This window comes from Rhinoderma darwinii, chromosome 2 (assembly GCF_050947455.1).
Source record: "Rhinoderma darwinii isolate aRhiDar2 chromosome 2, aRhiDar2.hap1, whole genome shotgun sequence".
In the NCBI taxonomy this organism is placed as follows: Eukaryota; Metazoa; Chordata; class Amphibia; order Anura; family Rhinodermatidae; genus Rhinoderma; species Rhinoderma darwinii.
The window spans coordinates 482166082-482187788 of record NC_134688.1 but is presented as its reverse complement, the minus strand read 5'-3'; positions in this window follow the sequence as shown (position 1 = coordinate 482187788).

Sequence of the window (21707 nt, the reverse complement as noted above, 5' to 3'; positions counted from 1 at the left end):
TTTGGGGAATTTTTGTAGACCAAGTCAACACCTTGATGTCTTTGTCATGTTCCTCAGACTATTTCTGAATGTTTGCAGTGTGGCAGCCGAGAGAGGCCACTGCCATTTGGGAACGCCGCTACCATGATGGGGGTATTACTCTGCAGCAATGTTTAGGTAGGTGGTACGTGTCACATCCACATGATTGCCAGGACACAAGGTTTTCTAGCAGAACACTGCCCAGAACATCACACTGCCCCCGCCGGCTTGTCTTCTTCCCATTATGCATCCTGGTGCCATAAAACAACTGGTAGCAGTGCAGATCGTACTGCGGAGCTCAGTGATTTCTCACGTGGCACTGTCACGGGAAGATTCCTCTGCCACAAGTCATATTTCTGATCCGCTAGATCTGCCCCGGTCACCTGTAAGTGCCACTACTGTGAAGTGGAAGCTTCTAGGAGGAAGTAACAACAGATCAGCCACGGAGATGTAGACCATGCAAACTCACAGAGCGGGGCCCTTGTGGCCCATAAAAAAAATCTCCTATTCCATTAATTGGTACAGAAATCCAAACTGCCCCTAGAAGTGACATCTGCACCAGAACTGTGTGTCAGGAGCTCCATGAAATGGGTTTCCATGGTTGAAGCACACAAGCCCAACATCACCATGCACAATGCCAAGCAGCAGCTGAAATAGTGTAAAGCACGCAGTAACAGGACTCTCTGGAGTGATAAATGGTGGCTCACTATCTGGCAGTCTGATAGATCTGGATTTGGTGAAGGGTCATGTTAATGCGACTGCATACAGAGACATTTTACACATTTGTAGATTCCAACTTTACTGTAACAATTTGGGGTTTGGCCTTTCCCTTCTCCAGCATGATTGTTCCCCAGTGTGGAAGGTCCATAAAGACATGGGGTGAGAAGTTTGGTGTGCAGGATCTCAGGTGGCCGCACAGAGTCCATCCAACACCTTTAGCATAAATTGGAACAGCGATTGCCTGCCAAACTTTCTCCCCCAACATCAGCGCCTCACAAATTCTGCCTGAATTGACACAAATTCCCAGACACACTCCAAAATCTTGTGGAAAGCCTTTAGGCCCCAGGCACGGCCGGCCGCTGACTGACAGCCGCATTTTCGGGCCGTGCTCCCATACAAAGTATGCGAAAGAAAGGACATGTTCCATAATTCCCGGAACATTTCCACGGCACGGACACCCTTCCGTAGTGCTACGGAAAGGTGTCAGTGTTCAATGAATCGGATCCCCCCACCAGTCATTTTCGTAACGCTAGCCCTGAGCCAGTTACCCTACAATAGACATGTAATATATCACAATTTACTGTAGACAATGACGATCACAAATAAAAGGTCTATTTTAGGGTAAGGCCTCATGCACACGACCGTGTTTTTGCGTCCGCAATTCCCCCGCAAATCCACGGGAGAATTGCGGACCCATTCTTTTCTATGGGGCCGTGCACACGACCGTAGTTTTTGCGGTCCGTGCACGGCCCGGGAACCCGGACCGCAGAAAGTACGGACATGTCCTATTATGGTCCGGAGTTGCGGTCCGGGCTCATTGAAAACAATGGCCCGGCCATGTGCATGTGCGGGCGGCTTGCGGCTGACAGTCCGCTGACAGTCCGCAGCCGGCCGACACGAAAATCACGGGCGTGCACACGGCTACGGTCGGGCTACGGTCGTGTGCATGAGGCCTAAGACTAAATTATTAACCAAAAAAAAATAAAAAATTGCTGAAATGTTAAAAAAGCTTATTTTTTTTACTATTATTTTCAAACTTTAAGCCTAGAAATTCTATAGATGCAAAAAAATGTGTATAAAAATGATAACAAAAGAAAACTGCATTATCTATGAAGAAACACCACAAAAATCACGCCGCTAGCCCAACAAATAAAAAAGTTACTGCTGTTTAACGAGCGCGTGCTAAAAACGGCTAAACGGTGTCTGGTCCTGAAGGCTCAAAACAGCGCGGTCCTGAACGGGTTAAACAACGAGCAGCAGCTGAGTCGGGCGGTTCTGGGATTTTTATCATAGTCGTCTATGGAGGATGTGATCAGTTGCACCAGTCTCGCCCGTCTCACGGACGCCGGCACCAGGCCATTAATCCTACAATATGGAGAGAATTACAGCGACCTCTGCCAACTGCCGGGCTCTCTGAGGACTCGTCTCCATTAATTGTTTTATTGGCAGTGATCAGCCATCCGAAGTGCCGCATACACCAAACCCATATTAATACAGAGGGGAAGGCCAATTCCAGTAACTAGAATAAGAAAGCTGGATCCCAAGTAATAGATTGCATGTTCTGCAGCGATTGCCACCCAGCTTTCCCAGTCCTGGGTGACAGATCTTCATAGGTGCCCTGTAAACAGGACATGTGGTCAGCTCTGCCCTTCAAGAGATTACAATATTAGGGTGATGATCATCAGTATGTACAGACAACTGGGGGTCTACAATACACAGCACACTCAGTAAAGGAGTCTCTGGTCTCCACAGGTCATCACTGTGATAAAGATAAGATCTCAGGGTGGGGAGATGAAGGTCGCTCTTCAAAGCCCAGCAATACACAAGGCTGAATGAGCAGGACAAACACATTACAATGGAGACCAGACAGCCCTGTAAGTCACTATTTACAAGGTATTGTATGTGAAATTACCCCTCTATAGAGTCATTACACATACAATACTGCAGGAAAGTGCACAATGTCAGGAGGACACCGCTCAGCAGAAACCAGGAATCATTATTACATCCACTCTCCACATAGTGACAACATGATACAATATAATACACATACAATACTGCAGGAAAGTGCACAATGTCAGGAGGACGCCGCTCAGCAGCAGCCAGGAATCATTATTACATCCACTCTCCACATAATGACAACATGATACAATATAATACACATACAATACTGCAGGAAAGTGCACAATGTCAGGAGGACGCCGCTCAGCAGCAGCCAGGAATCATTATTACATCCACTCTCCACATAATGACAACATGATACAATATAATACACATACAATACTGCAGGAAAGTGCACAATGTCAGGAGGACGCCGCTCAGCAGCAGCCAGGAATCATTATTACATCCACTCTCCACATAGTGACAACATGATACAATATAATACACATACAATACTGCAGGAAAGTGCACAATGTCAGGAGGACGCCGCTCAGCAGCAGCCAGGAATCATTATTACATCCACTCTCCACATAGTGACAACATGATACAATATAATACACATACAATACTGCAGGAAAGTGCACAATGTCAGGAGGACGCCGCTCAGCAGCAGCCAGGAATCATTATTACATCCACCCTCCACATAATGACAACATGACACAATATAATACACATACAACACTGCTGGAAAGTGCACAATGTCAGGAGGACGCCGCTCAGCAGAAACCAGGAATCATTATTACATCCACTCTCCACATAGTGACAACATGATACAATATAATACACATACAATACTGCAGGAAAGTGCACAATGTCAGGAGGACGCCGCTCAGCAGCAGCCAGGAATCATTATTACATCCACTCTCCACATAGTGACAACATGATACAATATAATACACATACAATACTGCAGGAAAGTGCACAATGTCAGGAGGACGCCGCTCAGCAGAAACCAGGAATCATTATTACATCCACTCTCCAAATAGTGACAACATGATACAATATAATACACATACAATACTGCAGGAAAGTGCACAATGTCAGGAGGACGCTGCTCAGCAGCAGCCAGGAATCATTATTACATCCACTCTCCACATAATGACAACATGATACAATATAATACACATACAATACTGCAGGAAAGTGCACAATGTCAGGAGGACGCCGCTCAGCAGCAGCCAGGAATCATTATTACATCCACTCTCCACATAGTGACAACATGATACAATATAATACACATACAATACTGCAGGAAAGTGCACAATGTCAGGAGGACGCCGCTCAGCAGAAACCAGGAATCATTATTACATCCACTCTCCACATAGTGACAACATGATACAATATAATACACATACAATACTGCAGGAAAGTGCACAATGTCAGGAGGACGCCGCTCAGCAGCAGCCAGGAATCATTATTACATCCACTCTCCACATAGTGACAACATGATACAATATAATACACATACAATACTGCAGGAAAGTGCACAATGTCAGGAGGACGCCGCTCAGCAGCAGCCAGGAATCATTATTACATCCACCCTCCACATAATGACAACATGACACAATATAATACACATACAACACTGCTGGAAAGTGCACAATGTCAGGAGGACGCCGCTCAGCAGAAACCAGGAATCATTATTACATCCACTCTCCACATAGTGACAACATGATACAATATAATACACATACAATACTGCAGGAAAGTGCACAATGTCAGGAGGACGCCGCTCAGCAGCAGCCAGGAATCATTATTACATCCACTCTCCACATAGTGACAACATGATACAATATAATACACATACAATACTGCAGGAAAGTGCACAATGTCAGGAGGACGCCGCTCAGCAGAAACCAGGAATCATTATTACATCCACTCTCCAAATAGTGACAACATGATACAATATAATACACATACAATACTGCAGGAAAGTGCACAATGTCAGGAGGACGCTGCTCAGCAGCAGCCAGGAATCATTATTACATCCACTCTCCACATAATGACAACATGATACAATATAATACACATACAATACTGCAGGAAAGTGCACAATGTCAGGAGGACGCCGCTCAGCAGCAGCCAGGAATCATTATTACATCCACTCTCCACATAGTGACAACATGATACAATATAATACACATACAATACTGCAGGAAAGTGCACAATGTCAGGAGGATGCCGCTCAGCAGCAGCCAGGAATCATTATTACATCCAGTCTCCACATAATGACAACATGATACAATATAATACACATACAATACTGCAGGAAAGTGCACAATGTCAGGAGGACGCCGCTCAGCAGAAACCAGGAATCATTATTACATCCACTCTCCACATAGTGACAACATGATACAATATAATACACATACAATGCTGCAGGAAAGTGCACAGTGTCAGGAGGACGCCGCTCAGCAGCAGCCAGGAATCATTATTACATCCACTCTCCACATAATGACAACATGACACAATATAATACACATACAATACTGCAGGAAAGTGCACAATGTCAGGAGGACGCCGCTCAGCAGCAGCCAGGAATCATTATTACATCCACTCTCCACATAGTGACAACATGATACAATATAATACACATACAATACTGCAGGAAAGTGCACAATGTCAGGAGGACGCCGCTCAGCAGCAGCCAGGAATCATTATTACATCCAGTCTCCACATAATGACAACATGATACAATATAATACACATACAATACTGCAGGAAAGTGCACAGTGTCAGGAGGACGCCGCTCAGCAGCACCCAGGAATCATTATTACATCCACTCTCCACATAATGACAACATGATACAATATAATACACATACAATACTGCAGGAAAGTGCACAATGTCAGGAGGAAGCCGCTCAGCAGAAACCAGGAATCATTATTACATCCACTCTACACATAGTGACAACATGATACAATATAATACACATACAATACTGCAGGAAAGTGCACAATGTCAGGAGGATGCCGCACAGCAGCAGCCAGGAATCATTATTACATCCACTCTCCACATAATGACAACATGATACAATATAATACACATACAATACTGCAGGAAAGTGCACAATGTCAGGAGGACGCCGCTCAGCAGCAGCCAGGAATCATTATTACATCCAGTCTCCACATAATGACAACATGATACAATATAATACACATACAATACTGCAGGAAAGTGCACAATGTCAGGAGGACGCCGCTCAGCAGAAACCAGGAATCATTATTACATCCACTCTCCACATAGTGACAACATGATACAATATAATACACATACTATACTGCAGGAAAGTGCACAATGTCAGGAGGACGCCGCTCAGCAGCAGCCAGGAATCATTATTACATCCACTCTCCACATAGTGACAACATGATACAATATAATACACATACAATACTGCAGGAAAGTGCACAATGTCAGGAGGACGCCGCTCAGCAGAAACCAGGAATCATTATTACATCCACTCTCCACATAGTGACAACATGATACAATATAATACACATACAATACTGCAGGAAAGTGCACAATGTCAGGAGGACGCCGCTCAGCAGCAGCCAGGAATCATTATTACATCCACTCTCCACATAGTGACAACATGATACAATATAATACACATACAATACTGCAGGAAAGTGCACAGTGTCAGGAGGACGCCGCACAGCAGCAGCCAGGAATCATTATTACATCCACTCTCCACATAGTGACAACATGATACAATATAATACACATACAATACTGCAGGAAAGTGCACAATGTCAGGAGGACGCCGCTCAGCAGCAGCCAGGAATCATTATTACATCCACTCTACACATAGTGACAACATGATACAATATAATACACATACAATACTGCAGGAAAGTGCACAGTGTCAGGAGGACGCCGCTCAGCAGCAGCCAGGAATCATTATTACATCCACTCTCCACATAATGACAACATGACACAATATAATACACATGCAATACTGCAGGAAAGTGCACAATGTCAGGAGGACGCCGCTCAGCAGCAGCCAGGAATCATTATTACATCCACTCTCCACATAGTGACAACATGACACAATATAATACACATACAATACTGCAGGAAAGTGCACAATGTCAGGAGGATGCCGCACAGCAGCAGCCAGGAATCATTATTACATCCACTCTCCACATAGTGACAACATGATACAATATAATACACATACAATACTGCAGGAAAGTGCACAATGTCAGGAGGATGCCGCACAGCAGCAGCCAGGAATCATTATTACATCCACTCTCCACATAATGACAACATGATACAATATAATACACATACAATACTGCAGGAAAGTGCACAATGTCAGGAGGACGCCGCTCAGCAGCAGCCAGGAATCATTATTACATCCACTCTCCACATAATGAAAACATGATACAATATAATACACATACAATACTGAAGTCAGTATGAAGTAACAGTGAGGGTATGTTCACACGGCCTATTTTCGGCTGTCTTTCGGGCCGTAAATGCCCGAAAAATCGGAAGCAGCACGCCTCCAAACATCTGCCCATTGGGCCGATGGGCCGTTTTTTTACGCGGCCATTTTGAAAAACGGCCACGTAAAAAAGCGCTCGTGAAAAAGGAGTGTATGTCACTTCTTGAGCGGTTTTTCATTGACTGTAGAAAAACAGCTCCAAAAATGGCAGTAAAAAAGTTTCCTTAAAAATGGCTGAGAATCAGGAGTTGTTTTCCCTTGGAAACAGCTTTGTCTTTTCAGACATTTTTTAGTAAGCGTGTGACCGTGCCCTTAGGTTACGTTCACACAGTTAACAAAATACGTCTGAAAATACAGAACTGTTTCCAAGGGAAAACAACTCCTGATTTTCAGCCGCTTTTTAAGCAAACTTGCGTTTTTCCACGGCCGTTCTATGGAGTCAATGAAAAACGGCTCCAAAAACGGGTCAAGAAGTGACATGCACTTTGTTTTTCGCGGGCGCATAAAAAGCGGCCCGTCGGAACAGAACGCCGATTTTCTCATTGAAACCAATGGGCAGATGTTTGGAGACGTTCTGCTGCCGATTTTTCGGCCCAAAAATGAGCTGTGTGAACATACCCAGCAGCAGCCAGGAATCATCATGCAGAACAGATCCCCCCCCCCCCCAGGTAATGGTCAAACTGCCGGACAAGTCCCCTCAGATAAGGGCATGTTTACATGAGGGTCCCCTCAGATAAGGGCATGTTTACATGAAGGTCCCCTCAGATAAGGGCATGTTTACATGAAGGTCCCCTCAGATAAGGGCATGTTTACATGAGGGTCCCCTCAGATAAGGGCATGTTTACATGAGGGTCCCCTCAGATAAGGGCATGTTTACATGAGGGTCCCCTCAGATAAGGGCATGTTTACATGAGGGTCCCCTCAGATAAGGGCATGTTTACATGAAGGTCCCCTCAGATAAGGGCATGTTTACATGAGGGTCCCCTCAGATAAGGGCATGTTTACATGAGGGTCCCCTCAGATAAGGGCATGTTTACATGAGGGTCCCCTCAGATAAGGGCATGTTTACATGAGGGTCCCCTCAGATAAGGGCATGTTTACATGAGGGTCCCCTCAGATAAGGGCATGTTTACATGAGGGTCCCCTCAGATAAGGGCATGTTTACATGAGGGTCCCCTCAGATAAGGGCATGTTTACATGAGGGTCCCCTCAGATAAGGGCATGTTTACATGAGGGTCCCCTCAGATAAGGGCATGTTTACATGAGGGTCCCCTCAGATAAGGGCATGTTTACATGAGGGTCCCCTCAGATAAGGGCATGTTTACATGAAGGTCCCCTCAGATAAGGGCATGTTTACATGAGGGTCCCCTCAGATAAGGGAATGTTTACATGAGGGTCCCCTCAGATAAGGGCATGTTTACATGAGGGTCCCCTCAGATAAGGGCATGTTTACATGAGGGTCCCCTCAGATAAGGGCATGTTTACATGAGGGTCCCCTCAGATAAGGGCATGTTTACATGAGGGTCCCCTCAGATAAGGGCATTTTTACATGAGGGTCCCCTCAGATAAGGGCATGTTTACATGAAGGTCCGCTCAGATAAGGGCATGTTTACATGAGGGTCCCCTCAGATAAGGGCATGTTTACATGAAGGTCCCCTCAGATAAGGGCATGTTTACATGAGGGTCCCCTCAGATAAGGGCATGTTTACATGAGGGTCCCCTCAGATAAGGGCATGTTTACATGAAGGTCCCCTCAGATAAGGGCATGTTTACATGAGGGTCCCCTCAGATAAGGGCATGTTTACATGAGGGTCCCCTCAGATAAGGGCATGTTTACATGAGGGGTCTTTTGTAGCTGATCTTAAAGAAAACCAATTTATGGATGATTTTGCGGCTGGCACACGTGGATGTTGTGGATTCACCTCTGGTGTTTGCCGGGTGCGGATTGATGTAGGATGATTTCTAGCGCAGTTCATCTTTAGGCCGGGTTCACACTGTGCAGGGCGCTGCAGGTTTTTCCACATGGTGGGATCATATTGCTTTCCTTGCGCAGCTTTCATGATATGACCGCACCGTGTGAATACAACCAAAGAGAAGAAAAGAAGGACGGCTCAGGCCACGCTCATGGGGCAGATATTTGGCATCCAGATGTGACGGGGCATGAAAAAAATCTTCACACGTTGTTGAAATCAATCTGCTGTGGATTTACACAGGATTTCTCCCACTGATATTATTATTTATCATAGGAAAAGGGAGAAGTCCACTCCAAAATCCGCATCAGCGTGTGCACGGGGCCTTACAGGACCGCACAACACACGTTCATAATGTACCCGGCCTCAATGTGACGCAGATATACAGGGGGAGGCGGGCAGATATACAGGGGGAGGCGGGCAGATATACAGGGGGGGGCGGGCAGATATACAGGGGGGGGGCAGATATACAGGAGGCGGGCAGATATACAGGGGGGGGGGAGGCGGGCAGATATACAGGGGGGGGGAGGCGGGCAGATATACAGGGGGGGCAGATATACAGGGGGGGGCAGATATACAGGAGGGGAGGGGGACATACAATGGGCGGTGATGTGGACTCAGCTCCGGGGCAGCACTTTCCTAACGAGCTGGAATACAATTAAGAGCTCGTCCTGTTAAAGGTTAATTCACTTATTGAGATGAGAGCAGAGCATGTAGAGGAGGGGAGCGTTACAGTGTGTGGCCTGTCCCTGCAGAGTATCTCAACCTGCTCCCCATACACTACACTGTCTCCTACCTGCAGAGCATCCAATCCTCAGCAGCGACAACACTATGGTAACGCTGTGTCACCCACAACACTAAGAGGGGCCCCTTCACTACTGCTAAGCTCAGCTATATAGCACCTCTGCAGAGTATTGCTCCCCGTGTTCCCCTCCCTGCAGTGTATTGCGCCCCGTGTTCCCCTCCTCCCTGCAGTGTATTGCGCCCCGTGTTCCCCTCCTCCCTGCAGTGTATTGCGCCCCGTGTTCCCCTCCTCCCTGCAGTGTATTGCGCCCCGTGTTCCCCTCCTCCCTGCAGTGTATTGCGCCCCGTGTTCCCCTCCTCCCTGCAGTGTATTGCGCCCCGTGTTCCACTCCTCCCTGCAGTGTATTGCGCCCCGTGTTCCTCTCCCTGCAGTGTATTGCTCCCCGTGTTCCTCTCCTCCCTGCAGTGTATTGCGCCCCGTGTTCCTCTCCTCCCTGCAGTGTATTGCGCCCCGTGTTCCTCTCCTCCCTGCAGTGCATTGCGCCCCGTGTTCCTCTCCTCCCTGCAGTGTATTGCGCCCCGTGTTCCTCTCCTCCCTGCAGTGTATTGCGCCCCGTGTTCCTCTCCTCCCTGCAGTGTATTGCGCCCCGTGTTCCCCTCCTCCCTGCAGTGTATTGCGCCCCGTGTTCCCCACCTCCCTGCAGTGTATTGCGCCCCGTGTTCCCCTCCTCCCTGCGGTGTATTGCGCCCCGTGTTCCCCACCTCCCTGCGGTGTATTGCGCCCCGTGTTCCCCTCCTCCCCGCAGTGTATTGCGCCCCGTGTTCCTCTCCTCCCTGCAGTGTATTGCGCCCCGTGTTCCCCTCCTCCCTGCAGTGTATTGCGCCCCGTGTTCCCCACCTCCCTGCAGTGTATTGCGCCCCGTGTTCCCCTCCTCCCTGCAGTGTATTGCGCCCCGTGTTCCTCTCCCTGCAGTGTATTGCTCCCCGTGTTCCTCTCCTCCCTGCAGTGTATTGCGCCCCGTGTTCCTCTCCTCCCTGCAGTGTATTGCGCCCCGTGTTCCTCTCCTCCCTGCAGTGTATTGCGCCCCGTGTTCCTCTCCTCCCTGCAGTGTATTGCGCCCCGTGTTCCTCTCCTCCCTGCAGTGTATTGCTCCCCGTGTTCCTCTCCTCCCTGCAGTGTATTGCGCCCCGTGTTCCTCTCCTCCCTGCAGTGTATTGCGCCCCGTGTTCCTCTCCTCCCTGCAGTGTATTGCGCCCCGTGTTCCCCTCCTCCCTGCAGTGTATTGCGCCCCGTGTTCCCCTCCTCCCTGCAGTGTATTGCGCCCCGTGTTCCCCTCCTCCCTGCAGTGTATTGCGCCCCGTGTTCCCCTCCTCCCTGCAGTGTATTGCGCCCCGTGTTCCCCTCCTCCCTGCAGTGTATTGCGCCCCGTGTTCCCCTCCTCCCTGCAGTGTATTGCGCCCCGTGTTCCCCTCCTCCCTGCAGTGTATTGCTCCCCGTGTTCCTCTCCTCCCTGCAGGGTATTGCGCCCCGTGTTCCTCTCCTCCCTGCAGTGTATTGCGCCTCGTGTTCCCCTCCTCCCTGCAGTGTATTGCGCCCCGTGTTCCTCTCCTCCCTGCAGTGTATTGCGCCCCGTGTTCCCCCTCCTCCCTGCAGTGTATTGCGCCCCGTGTTCCCCTCCTCCCTGCAGTGTATTGCGCCCCGTGTTCCTCTCCTCCCTGCAGTGTATTGCGCCCCGTGTTCCCCTCCTCCCCGCAGTGTATTGCGCCCCGTGTTCCTCTCCCTGCAGTGTATTGCTCCCCGTATTCCTCTCCTCCCTGCAGTGTATTGCGCCCCGTGTTCCTCTCCTCCCTGCAGTATATTGCTCCCCGTGTTCCCCTCCTCCCTGCAGTGTATTGCGCCCCGTGTTCCCCTCCTCCCCGCAGTATATTGCGCCCCGTGTTCCTTTCCCTGCAGTGTATTGCTCCCCGTGTTCCCCTCCTCCCCGCAGTGTATTGCGCCCCGTGTTCCCCTCCTCCCCGCAGTGTATTGCGCCCCGTGTTCCCCCTCCTCCCCGCAGTGTATTGCGCCCCGTGTTCCCCTCCTCCCTGCAGTGTATTGCGCCCCGTGTTCCCCTCCTCCCTGCAGTGTATTGCGCCCCGTGTTCCTCTCCCTGCAGTGTATTGCTCCCCGTGTTCCCCTCCTCCCTGCAGTGTATTGCTCCCCGTGTTCCCCTCCTCCCTGCAGTGTATTGCGCCCCGTGTTCCTCTCCCTGCAGTGTATTGCTCCCCGTGTTCCCCTCCTCCCTGCAGTGTATTGCTCCCCGTGTTCCCCTCCTCCCTGCAGTGTATTGCGCCCCGTGTTCCTCTCCTCCCTGCAGTGTATTGCGCTCCGTGTTCCCCTCCTCCCTGCAGTGTATTGCGCCCCGTGTTCCCCTCCTCCCTGCAGTGTATTGCGCCCCGTGTTCCCCCTCCTCCCTGCAGTGTATTGCGCCCCGTGTTCCCCTCCTCCCCGCAGTGTTTTGCGCCCCGTGTTCCTCTCCCTGCAGTGTATTGCTCCCCGTATTCCTCTCCTCCCTGCAGTGTATTGCGCCCCGTGTTCCCCCTCCTTCCTGCAGTGTATTGCGCCCCGTGTTCCTCTCCTCCCTGAGGTGTATTGCTCCCCGTGTTCCCCTCCTCCCTACAGTGTATTGCGCCCCGTGTTCCCCTCCTCCCCGCAGTGTATTGTGCCCCGTGTTCCTCTCCCTGCAGTGTATTGCTCCCCGTGTTCCCCTCCTCCCCGCAGTGTATTGCGCCCCGTGTTCCTCTCCCTGCAGTGTATTGCGCCCCGTGTTCCCCTTCTCTCTGCAGTGTATTGCGCCCCGTGTTCCCCTCCTCCCCGCAGTATATTGCGCCCCGTGTTCCTCTCCCTGCAGTGTATTGCTCCCCGTGTTCCCCTCCTCCCCGCAGTGTATTGCGCCCCGTGTTCCCCTCCTCCCTGCAGTGTATTGCGCCCCGTGTTCCCCTCCTCCCTGCAGTGTATTGCGCCCCGTGTTCCCCTCCTCCCTGCAGTGTATTGCTCCCCGTGTTCCCCTCCTCCCTGCAGTGTATTGCGCCCGTGTTCCTCTCCTCCCTGCAGTGTATTGTGCCCCGTGTTCCCTTCCTCCCTGCAGTGTATTGCGCCCCGTGTTCCCCTCCTCCCCGCAGTGTATTGCTCCCCGTATTCCTCTCCTTCCTGCAGTGTATTGCGCCCCGTGTTCCCCCTCCTTCCTGCAGTGTATTGCGCCCCGTGTTCCTCTCCTCCCTGCAGTGTATTGTGCCCCGTGTTCCCCTCCTCCCTACAGTGTATTGCGCCCCGTGTTCCCCTCCTCCCCGCAGTATATTGTGCCCCGTGTTCCTCTCCCTGCAGTGTATTGCTCCCCGTATTCCTCTCCTCCCTGCAGTGTATTGCGCCCCGTGTTCCTCTCCTCCCTGCAGTGTATTGCGCCCCGTGTTCCCCTCCTCCCCGCAGTGTATTGCGCCCCGTGTTCCTCTCCCCGCAGTGTATTGCTCCCCGTGTTCCCCTCCTCCCCGCAGTGTATTGCGCCCCGTGTTCCCCTCCTCCCCGCAGTGTATTGCGCCCCGTGTTCCCCCTCCTCCCCGCAGTGTATTGCGCCCCGTGTTCCCCTCCTCCCCGCAGTGTATTGCGCCCCGTGTTCCCCTCCTCCCTGCAGCGTATTGCTCCCCGTGTTCCCCTCCTCCCCGCAGTATATTGCGCCCCGTGTTCCTCTCCTCCCTGCAGTGTATTGCTCCCCGTGTTCCTCTCCTCCCTGCAGTGTATTGCTCCCCGTGTTCCTCTCCTCCCTGCAGTGTATTGCGCCCCGTGTTCCTCTCCTCCCTGCAGTGTATTGCTCCCCGTGTTCCTCTCCTCCTTGCAGTGTATTGCGCCCCGTGTTCCCCTCCTCCCCGCAGTGTATTGCTCCCCGTGTTCCCCTCCTCCCCGCGTTCCCCTCCTCCCCGCGGTGTATTGTTCCCCCTGTTCCTCTCCTCCCCGCAGTGTACTGCGCCCCGTGTTCCTCTCCTTCCCGCAGTGTATTGCTCCCCGTGTTCCTCTCCTCCCCACAGTGTATTGCTCCCCGTGTTCCCCTCCTCCCTGCAGTGTATTGCGCCCCGTGTTCCTCTCCTCCCTGCAGTGTATTGCTCCCCGTGTTCCTCTCCTCCCCGCAGTGTATTGCGCCCAGTGTTCCCCTCCTCCCCGCAGTGTATTGCGCCCCGTGTTCCCCTCCTCCCCGCAGTGTATTGCGCCCCGTTTTCCCCTCCTCCCCGCAGTGTATTGCTCCCCGTGTTCCCCTCCTCCCCGCAGTGTATTGCGCCCCGTGTTCCCCTCCTCCCCGCAGTGTATTGCGCCCCGTGTTCCCCCTCCTCCCCGCAGTGTATTGCGCCCCGTGTTCCCCTCCTCCCTGCAGTGTATTGCGCCCCGTGTTCCCCTCCTCCCTGCAGTGTATTGCGCCCCGTGTTCCTCTCCCTGCAGTGTATTGCTCCCCGTGTTCCCCTCCTCCCTGCAGTGTATTGCTCCCCGTGTTCCCCTCCTCCCTGCAGTGTATTGCGCCCCGTGTTCCTCTCCTCCCTGCAGTGTATTGCGCTCCGTGTTCCCCTCCTCCCTGCAGTGTATTGCGCCCCCGTGTTCCCCTCCTCCCTGCAGTGTATTGCGCCCCGTGTTCCCCCTCCTCCCTGCAGTGTATTGCGCCCCGTGTTCCCCTCCTCCCCGCAGTGTATTGCGCCCCGTGTTCCTCTCCCTGCAGTGTATTGCTCCCCGTATTCCTCTCCTCCCTGCAGTGTATTGCGCCCCGTATTCCCCCTCCTTCCTGCAGTGTATTGCGCCCCGTGTTCCTCTCCTCCCTGCAGTGTATTGCTCCCCGTGTTCCCCTCCTCCCTACAGTGTATTGCTCCCCATGTTCCCCTCCTCCCTGCAGTGTATTGCGCCCCGTGTTTCCCTCCTCCCTGCAGTGTATTGCGCCCCGTGTTCCCCCTCCTCCCTGCAGTGTATTGCGCCCCGTGTTCCCCTCCTCCCCGCAGTGTATTGCGCCCCGTGTTCCTCTCCCTGCAGTGTATTGCTCCCCGTATTCCTCTCCTCCCTGCAGTGTATTGCGCCCCGTATTCCCCCTCCTTCCTGCAGTGTATTGCGCCCCGTGTTCCTCTCCTCCCTGCAGTGTATTGCGCCCCGTGTTCCCCTCCTCCCCGCAGTATATTGTGCCCCGTGTTCCTCTCCCTGCAGTGTATTGCTCCCCGTGTTCCCCTCCTCCCCGCAGTGTATTGCGCCCCGTGTTCCTCTCCCTGCAGTGTATTGCTCCCCGTATTCCTCTCCTCCCTGCAGTGTATTGCGCCCCGTGTTCCCCTCCTCCCTGCAGTGTATTGCGCCCCGTGTTCCCCCTCCTCCCTGCAGTGTATTGCGCCCCGTGTTCCCCTCCTCCCTGCAGTGTATTGCGCCCCGTGTTCCTCTCCTCCCTGCAGTGTATTGCGCCCCGTGTTCCCCTCCTCCCTGCAGTGTATTGCGCCCCGTGTTCCCCTCCTCCCCGCAGTGTATTGCGCCCCGTGTTCCCCTCCTCCCCGCAGTGTATTGCTCCCCGTATTCCTCTCCTCCCTGCAGTGTATTGCGCCCCGTGTTCCTCTCCTCCCTGCAGTGTATTGCTCCCCGTGTTCCCCTCCTCCCTACAGTGTATTGCGCCCCGTGTTCCCCTCCTCCCCGCAGTATATTGCGCCCCGTGTTCCTCTCCCTGCAGTGTATTGCTCCCCGTGTTCCCCTCCTCCCCGCAGTGTATTGCGCCCCGTGTTCCCCTCCTCCCCGCAGTGTATTGCGCCCCGTGTTCCCCTCCTCCCCGCAGTGTATTGCGCCCCGTGTTCCCCTCCTCCCTGCAGTGTATTGCGCCCCGTGTTCCTCTCCTCCCCGCAGTGTATTGCGCCACGTGTTCCCCTCCTCCCCGCAGTGTATTGCTCCCCGTGTTCCCCTCCTCTCTGCAGTGTATTGCGCCCCGTGTTCCCCTCCTCCCTGCAGTGTATTGCGCCCCGTGTTCCCCTCCTCCCTGCGGTGTATTGCGCCCCGTGTTCCCCTCCTCCCTGCGGTGTATTGCGCCCCGTGTTCCCCTCCTCCCTGCGGTGTATTGCGCCCCGTGTTCCCCTCCTCTCTGCGGTGTATTGCGCCCCTTGTTCCTCTCCTCCCGCAGTGTATTGCTCCCCGTGTTCCTCTCCTCCCTGCAGTGTATTGCGCCCCGTGTTCCCCTCCTCCCTGCAGTGTATTGCGCCCCGTGTTCCCCTCCTCCCTGCAGCGTATTGCTCCCCGTGTTCCCCTCCTCCCTGCAGCGTATAGCGCCCCGTGTTCCCCTCCTCCCCGCAGTGTATTGCGCCCCGTGTTCCTCTCCCTGCAGTGTATTGCGCCCCGTGTTCCTCTCCTCCCTGCAGTGTATTGCTCCCCGTGTTCCTCTCCTCCCCGCAGTGTATTGCGCCCCGTGTTCCTCTCCTCCCTGCAGTGTATTGCTCCCCGTGTTCCTCTCCTCAGTGCAGTGTATTGCGCCCCGTGTTCCCCTCCTCCCCGCAGTGTATTGCTCCCCGTGTTCCTCTCCTCCCCGCGGTGTATTGCTCCCCGTGTTCCTCTCCTCCCCGCAGTGTATTGCTCCCCGTGTTCCTCTCCTCCCCGTGTTCCCCTCCTCCCTGCAGTGTATTGCGCCCCGTGTTCCCCTCCTCCCTGCAGTGTATTGCGCCCCGTGTTCCTCTCCTCCCTGCAGTGTATTGCGCCCCGTGTTCCTCTCCTCCCTGCAGTGTATTGCGCCCCGTGTTCCCCTCCTCCCTGCAGTGTATTGCGCCCCGTGTTCCCCCTCCTCCCTGCAGTGTATTGCGCCCCGTGTTCCTCTCCTCCCTGCAGTGTATTGCGCCCCATGTTCCCCTTCTCCCTGCAGTAAAGGGAGCAGGTTTCCTATAGTTGCGGCAGAATTCTGGCCTCAGTTACTCCTTTTTTATTGGCGCAAATTAAGAAACATTTTTATTGATTTGCACCAAAAAGACAGAAATGTTTGCGCCTCGCTGGATCTTGGAGCAGCGCGCGTGGCTGTAACGTCTGCAATGTGTGGCAAAGTTTTGCTGCTGAAAAACAGGTGGTCGTATAAGAAAAAAAAAGTGTCTAACAAGATGCGCCAAATGTATCATCCAGCGAGCGCACCTTCTGACTGGTGTCAGTGATCGCGGTCTACGTGTAACACAGCGTTAGTGAATCTGCCCCTCTGGCTACGTTCACACATGCAGGTTTTGTTCAGGGTTTTTTATGCAGTTTTTAAAGCCAAATCCAAGTGGATCATAAAGGGAGAGAAAGTATAAAGGACGGATTCTATAGAGTCCACTCCTGGTTATGGCTTGAAGTATTGCATTTTTCTGTCCGGTGCATTATAAGATGATTACGCTCTCCTTCTTGTCTGCACCTCCTTGTATGACCGCTGTGAGTTTTACTTCCCGTTTGCTGTATATTATAATGTTATTATCCTCCAATACATAAACACATATCGGCCTGTAAACTGCAGAGACTTGAATACCTCATGTCGTGTATATTCTGTCATGTAATAACATTATTCTACCTCATGTCGTGTATATCCTGTAGTGTAATAACATTATTCTACCTCATGTCGTGTATATTCTGTCGTGTAATAACATTATTCTACCTCATGTCGTGTATATTCTGTCGTGTAATAACATTATTCTACCTCATGTCGTGTATATTCTGTCATGTAATAACATTATTCTACCTCATGTCGTGTAATAACATTATTCTACCTCATGTCGTGTATAGCCTGTCGTGTAATAACATTATTCTACCTCCTGTCGTGTATATCCTGTAGTGTAATAACATTATTCTGCCTCATGTCGTGTATATCCTGTCGTGTAATAACATTATTCTACCTCATGTCGTGTATATCCTGTCGTGTAATAACATTATTCTACCTCATGTCGTGTATATTCTGTCATGTAATAACATTATTCTACCTCATGTCGTGTATATTCTGTCATGTAATAACATTATTCTACCTCATGTCGTGTAATAACATTATTCTACCTCATGTCGTGTAATAACATTATTCTACCTCATGTCGTGTATATCCGGTAGTGTAATAACATTATTCTACCTCCTGTCATGTATATCCTGTAGTGTAATAACATTATTCTACCTCCTGTCGTGTATAGTATATCTCTACATTCACACTTATTTTTTTCACACTTACCTACATATCTTGATTTTTGTTCAATTATGTACTTATTGTTCACCTTTTAGTCACTATAATTTATTGATTAGCAACATGCACTATCACATTGATTATTGGCGCATTTACCAGTGCCATCATCAATATGCAGCATATATTTTTTTTCACGTTTTTATGTGGGTGACTGTATGATCATTAGATCTAAATCAATGCATAATTTATAAATACATACTATAGATATTTGATGATTTTTTAATATTGGTATATACCCCTTCTTTTATTATCACAACATTATTGTCACTATTATATCTTATTCACCATATAATCTTTTTAGTATGGGTATCTTTTGTTATTAAAATTTGTATATAGATTTACAGTTGTAATGGTATTGAATTATTCCATTGCACTCATCTTCACATATGCTCTTTGACTTGTGTATGTACATGTGAATATGTGTATATAGATATGTATTTTTATGTATATGTTCGGTTTTGGTTTATATGCTATCTTATCACAATTTGTATTAACACATTCTATTTAAACCAAACTGCAGCAGTACAATTATGTGAATTTACAATTCATTATTTATTATGTATTATGTATTATTATTTTTTATACTTTTTTTATAATTATTTTTATTTTTTGTATTTGTCTATGTTTGATCTGCAAAGATATGTAAACCCCTTGTTTTGATATGGATACAGGTGCATACATGTAACTCATTTCGTATGTATTATGTAACTGTTGTAGGGAAAGTAGTAGGGACAGACAAACAAGAATTAACTGTGATTAATCTAACATGTACATCTATTTATCATCATTTTTATGTTATTCTTTTAATTCTTTGTTTCATCACTTCAAAACGCTATATATAATTTAAAATCATTTAAACATTTACTATGGTTTTTGTGCACTATGCACATGAGTAGAATTCAATTCAATATATATATATACAATCGTTTTTCTCTTCTTTTTCTCTTTCTCTCATAATTCACGGTGTTCCATCCTCTGTCTACTGCGCATGCGCGGCCTGTCAGTCAGGATCTTTGCTGCCTCGGCCGGAGCAGTATGGGGGCGTGGCTCCCGTCTCCCGGGGTCTGGGTCCGTGCTTGGGATGTTGACATGCCGGAACTTTCGTTCGGCTGCCTGTATCCCTGGCCGGACTGGGCTGCAGGACACGTGACTCTCGCCTCGTTTCCGGTCCCGGCGGCTGACACACCGGACTGATGGGCTACTACACATTGTACAGTGATTTTGAGCAGCTTCAGCTGCCCCCTGATGCTCTGATTTGCCCCTGACTGTTCAAATAGATGTCTCCTCACTTTCTGACACCACCCCCAGATGAAGGCTCGAGTGCCGAAACGCGCGTCGGGGTTGATGCCAGACAGTGCCGTGTGTGACATGTGTCTCCCTTATGTCCTCATAGATTGTAAGCTCTTGCGAGCAGGGTCCTCACTCCCCAGGTTTGAATTGTAAATGAACTTTGTCACTATGTAATGTCTGATATTGTTTGTTTCATGTTCCCTCTAAATTGTAAAGTGCTGCGTAATATGTTGGCGCTATATAAATAAAGATTATTATTATTATTATTATCTCACTTCATTTTTTGAGCTCTCAATTGATTGCTTGTGCTGTTACTTTCATGCATATATCTATTGATATCTACATGTATGTGAGTGGATTGCTGATGCACTTTAACTCCTGCATCTGGTTGTGACTAATATACACCGGTTGGTGTGGTCTTTACATATTATACCAGATGCAGGATTCTGTGCACTATCACTACATGTACTTATACTCATTCATTTATCCATTCAATCATGTATGAAGTAGGAATTGTCGTCATTTTTTCCTGTTGTCACTTTGTTATTTAATGCATTCAACTTTAACATCGTATATATGACTGTCTGCCATCCTTCTTATACTGTGGCTATCATCTTTGACTTTTTAATGTTCTTCTTTGTCATATGTTTAATAAAATTTGTTATATTTTCATAACCTTGGTGTGTCGGACTCCGTTTCTAGGTTTACAATTCATTCAGTGGGTATCTCCACCGATACCATCATGCTCACTCAGGGCTTGTAAGTCCGGCCCCCCTCTTATTGTCCCTCTAATTATCCTATATGTATACAAAAGATATTCATCTTATTAACGATTTAATTTTTGGGATTTGGGCCTGGCTGGCGCTGCTCTTTTGGTGCTCTCCATATAGGTTTAGTACTCCTGTCGTGTATATCCTGTAGTGTAATAACATTATTCTACCTCATGTCGTGTATATCCTGTAGTGTAATAACATTATTCTACCTCATGTCGTGTATATCCTGTAGTGTAATAACATTATTCTACCTCATGTCGTGTATATCCTGTCGTGTAATAACATTATTCTACCTCATGTCGTGTATATCCTGTAGTGTAATAACATTATTCTACCTCATGTCGTGTATATTCTGTCGTGTAATAACATTATTCTACCTCATGTCGTGTATAATCTGTCATGTAATAACATTATTCTACCTCATGTCGTGTATTTCCTGTAGTGTAATAACATTATTCTACCTCATGTCGTGTATATCCTGTCATGTAATAACATTATTCTACCTCATGTCGTGTAATAACATTATTCTACCGCATGTCGTGTATATCCTGTCATGTAATAACATTAGTCTACCTCATGTCGTGTATATTCTGTCGTGTAATAACATTATTCTACCTCATGTCGTGTATATTGTCATGTAATAACATAATATTCTACCTCATGTCGTGTATATCCTGTCATGTAATAACATTATTCTACCTCATGTCGTGTATATTCTGTCGTGTAATAACATTATTCTACCTCATGTCGTGTATATTCTGTCATGTAATAACATTATTCTACCTCATGTCGTGTATATCCTGTCGTGTAATAACATTATTCTACCTCATGTCGTGTAATAACATTATTCTACCTCATGTCGTGTATATCCTGTAGTGTAATATTATTCTACCTCATGTCGTGTATATTCAGTCGTGTAATAACATTATTCTACCTCATGTCGTGTATATCCTGTCGTGTAATATTATTCTACCTCATGTCGTGTATATTCAGTCGTGTAATAACATTATTCTACCTCATGTCATGTAATAACATTATTCTACCTCATGTCGTGTATATCCTGTCGTGTAATAACATTATTCTACCTCATGTCGTGTATATTCAGTCGTGTAATAACATTATTCTACCTCATGTCGTGTATATCCTGTCGTGTAATAATATTATTCTACCTCATGTCGTGTATATTCAGTCGTGTAATAACATTATTCTACCTCATGTCGTGTATATCCTGTCGTGTAATAACATTATTCTACCTCATGTCATGTAATAACATTATTCTACCTCATGTCGTGTATATCCTGTCGTGTAATAACATTATTCTACCTCATGTCGTGTATATTCTGTCGTGTAATAACATTATTCTACCTCATGTCGTGTATATTCTGTCATGTAATAACATTATTCTACCTCATGTCGTGTAATAACATTATTCTACCTCATGTCGTGTATATTCTGTCATGTAATAACATTATTCTACCTCATGTCGTGTATATCCTGTCGTGTAATAACATTATTCTACCTCATGTCGTGTATATCCTGTCGTGTAATAACATTATTCTACCTCATGTCGTGTATATCCTGTCGTGTAATAACATTA